The following is a 7,933-nucleotide window of genomic DNA, read 5'->3' as shown; positions in this document are numbered from 1 at the left end:
TTAAAGGAATGGGCAAGAGCAAATGAATTAAAAAAAAAGAAAAGAGAAAAGAGTTACAACAGAAAATGGATAGCATGCAAACTGAAAAAGAAAACAAAGAAGAAAGCAAGCAAGATTATCTAAGAGAGAAGGAAATATTTTGGGAAATATATAGGGAAAATAGGAAAGAAGAAGAAGAGGCAAGATTGAAATCAAGAAGTTTGTGGCTCAAGGCAGGGGACAAAAACACATCATTTTTCCATAACAAAATGAAGATAAGAAGAGCAGGAAACCAAATAGAAAAAATTCAAGTTCAAAGCCAAGAGGTCAAAGGAGCGGAGAAACTAAAAAAAGGAGCATATCAGCACTTTAAAAACCTACTTTCAGCCAACAAAGAAATGGTTGAAAGTGAAGACTTCTTAAAGCACAAAAAAATAATAATTAAAAAAGAACAAAATGCAGCAATGTTCAAGGATCCCACCGAAGAAGAGGTAGTGGCTGCCATATGGAGCCTACATCCCGACAAAACCCCAGGGCCAGATGGCTTCACAATAGCATTCTACAGATTTCATTGGTATACCATCAGAAAGGATTACTTAAGAATGGTGAAGAATGTTTTCAAAAAAAAATAGGAGGCAACACCAAATCCTCCTATCTTTCTCTTATCCCAAAGGAAGCAAACCCCTCAACTTTCAACAGGTTTTTCCCTATCTCTCTTTGCAATTTATCGTATAAGATAATAACAAAAATAATTGCAAATAGAATCAAGGAAGTACTTCCAATAATCATATTTGAAAATCAAGGAGGATTCATGCCCAATAGGCAAATCATAGATAATGTAATTATTGTACAGGAAGCGGTTCACTCTAGTATGCTAATGCAAGAAAAAAGCCTCATAATCAAACTAGATATGGAAAATGCATTTGACAAGGTCAGTCATCCATATCTAATGGCTATCCTCAAGAAACTTGGTTTCTCAAGAGAAATAGTGGAAATCATACAGGCATGCATTTCTACTCCATGGATTGCCCCCCTCATAAATGGAAGGCCTAGTGATTTCTTTCAAAGCAGAAGAGGCCTTAGGCAAGGTTGTCCTCTCCCCCCCTTCCTATACAGTGTAATCGCGAAAACATTAAGCAGGGCTCTGGAAAATCAAAGAAAGGAAAGAAATATCACAGGGATCAGAATAGCAAAAGGAGTAAAAACAATAAACCACTCACTCTTTGCTGATGACGCACTGTTGCTGGGAGGGGCATCAACAATAATAGTAAGGAGGTTCAAAAAAGTTCTGGATGACTTTTTACAGGTTTCAAGTGGGCTATTAAACAATACAAAATGCAGGATATATGGATGGAATACCCCTCCCAGAACTATGCAAAGGATATCACAAATCTTAGACATCACTGTACAGGAAAAATGGACAAACTTATTTTATCTAGGACTTCTAATCTCAAAAGAGAACATGAAGACAAAAATATGGACTAAACAAATTGAAAAAATGAAAAACAAAATACAAAGCTAGGGTATGATGTGGCTTAATATGGCATGAAGGGTAATTCTCATCAAACCACTCCTTGCAGCACTACCTATCTACCAATATGCCATAATCATGGCCCCAGCAAGTGCCCACAAACAAATGGAGCTTATTTTAAGAAGCTTTCTATGGCAAGGGGGGCAACAAGAAAACAAAAAATTTAGCCCAGTCAGGTGGGAGCAAATAGTACTACCTTATGAACAAGGAGCCCTATCAATACAGATACTTGGGCTCATGAATGCAACACTGGGAATGAAAATAGTATGGAGACTAATTACAGGAAAAGAGAGCTGGTGGAAAAAGACTCTCATAACAAAATATATGGATGGCACCAGGAAAAGACTGCTTAATGGAAATATCCCAATAAGACCATGTACCCAAGTATGGAAGTTGGTTAAAAAAATAATTCCATTAATGAGTAGATATAGTTCTAAAATCCCAGGCAATGGAAAAAAAAATTCAATTTGGGAGGACAGAATCATGGGAAAAGAACCACTACAGACTCATCCAGAAATTGAAGACATACAAGAGTGGATGAAAGATAAAGGTTTCAATACTTTACACTCTATATCTCTTTGGAACCAAAAGGAGTGGCAAGATTGGAAAAGCTTAGCAATCTCGACAGATCTGGAAGGGCAATGGAGCAAAATCAGGTAGCTTTTAAAAGGGGTAGCACCAATCCAATTTGATGAGGAAGATGCTTATCTTTGGGACCCAAGCGGTGGACATTATACAGTTAGGAGTGGATATAAAATCCTTCAGCAACAACCAAATCAACAAGACTGGGATTCTTGGAAAATAGCATGGAAATCAGAAAGTATACCTAAGATCAAAATGTTCATCTGGACACTATTAAAAGGGAAAAGATTGACCAATGACAACTTAAAAGAAAGGGCTTTCAAGGTCCAACACGATGCTCATTATGCATGCGGCTGAAGAAAATATTCAACACTTATTCCAAGAATGCACCTTTGCCAAAGAATGTTGGCAGCAAATGATAAGTCCATTGGAAATAAGAACGAATTTTAAAAAGACCTTGCCGGAATTTCTTCAGACCCTCAAGAAGGCCTATCCATACACAACAAATAAGAAAGTAACAATTCAGAGAATATGGAAGTGCATTCCATTAGTTCTATGTTGGCAAATTTGGTTGACACGAAACAAGTGCATATTCAAAAATCAAATTCCAAGGATAGGGAAGACCGTCTCAAAAACTTGGGGTTTAACTTCTGAAATCCTCAATGTCAAAGGAACAACACCAATAGACTATACCACTCTTCAGTAGGAAGAGCAATATTGGCTCAACAAAGCCATAATAAACAATAATGGACAAAAAGGAAACAGGAGGATAAACTCAGGAAATATATGGAAAATAAGAATGAGTGAAGAGGAACTAACAAACTGGAGGAAAAATTAGATTAGATAATGTCTATACTTTGATGGGGCCTTAAAGTATAACTCGGGAAAGGCAAGGGCAGGGGGAATAATCTTAGATCCTGATGGGAAAGAAAATGTCACATATGAATGGGGATTGGGACAAATCTCAAATAATAAGGAAAAAGCATACAACTTGCTGATGGGAACAAGAATAATAAAAGAAAGAGAAATTCAAAATCCTATCATAATAGGAGACTTAGCCATAATAATAGAGGCAATGGCAAGAAACAAAAACCCAAGCAATGAGTTCATGAACAAAATTCTTACAAGAATAAGGAAGAACTTAGAAGGCGTTGACAATGTAATCTTCAGACATGTCTTGAGAATTCACAATCAACAAGCGGATTATTTTGCAAACCAAGCAGTGGGGAAAAATGAAGGGCATGTTCATGAAAACCAGGAAGAATATCATAACTTTGTTCCTTAATGAGCAACAAAAAGCACAAGTATAAAGCTTACCAAAATCAAGGAAGAACCACAAGGATAAAAGCAATAAATCAAAAAATAACAGTAAAAAAGAAACAAAGGACTCATCACTGTAGTATCAACCAGGAAGTCACGGAAATGAAAAAGAAAATCCATGAAACTTTAGACTCTAGCATGAGAAACAATAGGAAGGATGATTGCAACCATGGTCACAAGAACCATGTTTCAAACTATTTCATCAAAGGCAGGGATTGGGAGGCTTTAAAGCACTATAAGAATAGAGGGTGCAATCATCACATAAGTAATCTCAGTGAAGAAATCTTCACCTTGCAGGTCAGTATAATGCTTCTTTGGCTTCCTTCTTACCCAACACTTTCACCCCATTTCCCCCCATCCCCTCCACTCCCTCCACCCAGCGCCCCATTGCAGCAGAAAGCCTCTGTTATGTCTAGATTTTGGCCTTCTCTCTGGGACCTCATTTTTACTGAAATACAATGGAAAATCATGACCGAGTGCTTAATACAAACTTCAAATAAGCTTTCATTTGCACCTAAATATATCACTGGGTCTAACCCCCAAGTCTTCACAGCATCACTTTTATCTCATCTCTCTGATCTCCAATCAAATCTGGATCGTTGATTTGGCACCTGATCCAACCATTGGCGATTAGCCCGTCCTTTCAAACTTGTGCGACTTTCTCCCACCATTGATCTGTCCCCATCAGATCTGACAGTTCTTATCGAGATCGGGCTGACAATAAGCTCAGAGATTACCTGCCCAAAAAGTGGTTTTCTCTCTCTCCTCCGCTGCTACGTGTTGCCTGGTCAATGGAATCAGGCGACCTCCCCTTTTGACTACTCATGATTTTTTCCCCGCCCGAAATACCATCTTTTCTTTTAAACCCACCTCTCTCATTGGTTATTGTTTGAACCTTTTTGTGCTCGATGACCGTTGATTTTATTCATCAACGGTTGTGACAGTTCCTCTAGACCGCAACACCTCTGGTTAATCTCCACTATCCATCCCATGATTTCGAACTATGCGACTTAAACTTGGTAGTTATTAATCTGAAAACCCAGTTCGTTGATTCCAATGGTCCCGTGCTTGACAAAAGGAAAGCGCTCAACACCAAAAGAAGAAAAAGCACCTCAGGCATTACAAATCCAACGAAGCACAACAAAACAAGGAGCACAATGCAAAGCCAAAGGAAGAACAAGAAATCAACTCAAATGGAACCACAGTGGCATATTACAAAATCAGTAGCACAAGTAATGAAGGAGAGAACTCGCTCAAATATGAAAAGAAGAAACAACCAACTCAGGAGTAAACAGGCTATAAGCCTCGAAAATCTGTCAGAGAATCCATGACATGCAAATTTCTCTTTTTAGTAGGTCAGTTTGTTAGGTAGTACACTAGAATATCCATAAAAATACATGAAGTCTTGAACACTAGCCTAGGAGAAGAGACTATGTCCCTATCTCTTGGCTTAGATGTTTATCTTTTTGTATTCGATTGTAATAGGAGCTTGCTCCAACAAAGCTTTTGATAATATATCAACTACTCAACCTTGTTAAAAAAAAAAGACTGAATTACGATTGGCTAGTGGAGAGGGGTGGGGGGGTGTCAGCACTTCCGCATCTTTGCACTTGTGCACCTCCAATGTTAACTTCACCTTCTACTTTCTTCTTGAAGGATTTGACCATTGGCCCTTACTAGTTGGAGTTGTGACTCATCCTAGTTGCTTCACTTATCAATAATGAAGCACTTGGTGAACTTTTCTTTCTACATGCATTGTCCAATATTTGATTAGAGAGCTTCTCTAGTCTGTTGGATGGTTGAGATCTGATTCCATTATGTGGTTATATGATATGTATCTATTGACATTGTATAGAGAGGTATTTCAATGAAGTTTTTTGTTTATGATCCATGTTTTGTATTATGTTATTTACTTATATTATATATACTCTAACATTCACAGTGTATAATGTGTAGCTATCTCATTGTCCTATGTCACATTTGTTTTTTTGCAATGTGATTTCTTATATTGTGTTGATGGCATTGGACCCACCAACATTCATGGGATCTCCTTGATATGAAGTCCCAACTATACCTTGCACCATTTGGTGTAGGAATCCCATCTAGTATAAAGGCACGATTTCTAAATCCTTAAAGATTTTCCTTGGCTCTAACTGTCAGCAAGAGAGAGGGATGCAATGGTGTCTTTGAAAAGCAAGAAAGTGTGTATGGTGAGTGTTCAATTGTAAACGTGTCAAGGTTCTTCTACTGCGGAGAGGGGAGAAATGTGAGCCTATAAGTGAGAGGTAGTAGTAACACCCAAGAAGAGACACACATGAACCAGAAGGATCCATCTAAAATCCAGTGGAATAGTCCATATGGGATGCGATGCTCATTACAACCAACGAATGAAGGAATATATGTATAATATCTTGCAGAATATTCCACAAGGATGGAACAACTATGATAACCATTATAACACATTTTCAATAAGATAAGTAATAAAACAACTGAAATAGTTTAACTATATTAGCACATGTGAAAGCAAACATGAAATACAAACATCCACAAAATTGTCTTACAAACATTAATAATCCATGCATGAAAAAAGTGTTGGAATTGAAGGCTTCTTTTATTAATTAAAATTTCCAAGACACATCTTTACAATGTACATCACTAGCTCTAGTAGTGGATCACTGGAGCCACCTCTTTCTCCTCAAAGAACTAATCTGTCTCTCTAATGCCTTGTGGGAGGAGCTAAGGTGAAATGTCCTTTACTCATACAATGAGGGAGTATATATAACCTAGGGTGACTCTTTGACTACCCTCATGACTATTTGAATTCCTATGAATTTTCAAATTACATGGCTCTTTACATTCCATGCATGTCCTTTGGACTTCCACTTTACAATAAATTTTGAATATAATATACATGATCCACAATAGTGATGTGGCATATGACCACTCATGAAATGACATGACACTGCTGACATGGACTATTTGATGATGTGAAAATGTCAAGCCACTACTTTTGATAAGTGTTGGATGTCTTCTTGAAGAATTTTTTCTTTTCACCTCATGGCTTGGTGATGAGGAATCTTCAATGATCTCAAGTCTCGAATAGTGGTCACAAACTAGTGTCCCTTTACTTTCTCTTGATCAATCAACTTGTAAGTTCAACTGTAAGGGAGTCTTTGAACATGATTCCATCCTTCTTCCCCTTCTTCACCATATTTTCGTGACCTAATAAGATACCTTTTCCTACAATTCACTCATGATGAGATGACATAAATCCAAAAACCCCTTAGTCTAAGATGATGCATTATGATCCAACAATTGAGCCCAAAACAAGTGATAAGATTGGAAGAGGGAATCAATGAATATGTAGTTGTGAAGTTCAGTTAGGCAAGGGGAAGCCTTAATGAGCCTTGATACTACATAGTGCGAAATTCAAGCTACGTTGAGGCACAACGCTGTGTAGTTTCAGGAGCCAGTGGGACAGGATGAAGGGATGGGAACTGGGAGAGCTCACTGCACAGTTATGGGAGTCAAAGAAGGATGGGATGTTGTGCAGATACATAGTTCAAGGGCTCAGAGGATGAGCTTGGGGCTTGAGGTTGTTTAGTGAGCAGTTTAATACGGGTCGGGGACATGATTGCGCAATTCTAGAGGTCAAGGTCGAGGCTTGGGCACAAAAATGCGTAATCTAGTAGTCCTAGGAGGTAGGAACTGTGCATTGTGTAGTGTCAAGTAGCAAGGTCACAATTAGAGGGATGAGACTACGTAGTTTGTAGCTCAGGAGAGGCCTAATGAAGCTAGGTTGTTCGGCTAGGAAGCTTTTCCCAAAATGGTTAAGTATGGGATCGGTGTGAGTGGTGATGAACTTTGACTGGGATCACACACTTAGAATATTTTGATGACACGAAAACATAGATGATTTGAACACATGACCTAAACATTTATGTCCGTGCGACAACTTTATGACAAGTGTGACACTTAAGATAGACTTTGGGACGACCGTGACGATACTTGTGCGACAATGCTTAGAACTTTGTGAATGAGTGTGACATATGTTTACATAGTTAGAACAACTAATATACACAAATATAGACCCTTGAAACTATCATAATAGGCTTGTACACATTGTGCGGCAACCAATCACGCCAAAAGATGACAGTTTACCCAACATGAAAAAGGGAACAAAATACTTCAAGAAAGCTCATGAAATAAGCTTCGTTGTTTGCAAGAATAATGTACAAGAACAAGGAAGGCTCCTAAATTGAATGTAAACCCAAATTTCAGAGGGTGTTGTAGCAGATACAACACTTTGTGACACACTGGTTGAATTCCATATTCTCTATCTCAGTTAACTTCTTATGTGCAAGACCTTGGTTCTTCAGGGAGTATTGATTCATCATTTAGATTACATTAGTCTTCCCACTTACCCCATGAATAAACATGGTCCCCTTTATTCCTTCTTAGTTGAACAAAACATAAGATTCAATGATATCACAATGTTTCAAGTCAGGAAGGGTAGTGTAG

Source organism: Pinus tabuliformis, chromosome 9, assembly GCF_031772625.1.
Source record: "Pinus tabuliformis cultivar Carrire ecotype Pingquan chromosome 9, CPIR1, whole genome shotgun sequence".
Lineage (NCBI taxonomy): Eukaryota > Viridiplantae > Streptophyta > Pinopsida > Pinales > Pinaceae > Pinus > Pinus tabuliformis.
This window is presented reverse-complemented; position numbering follows the sequence as displayed.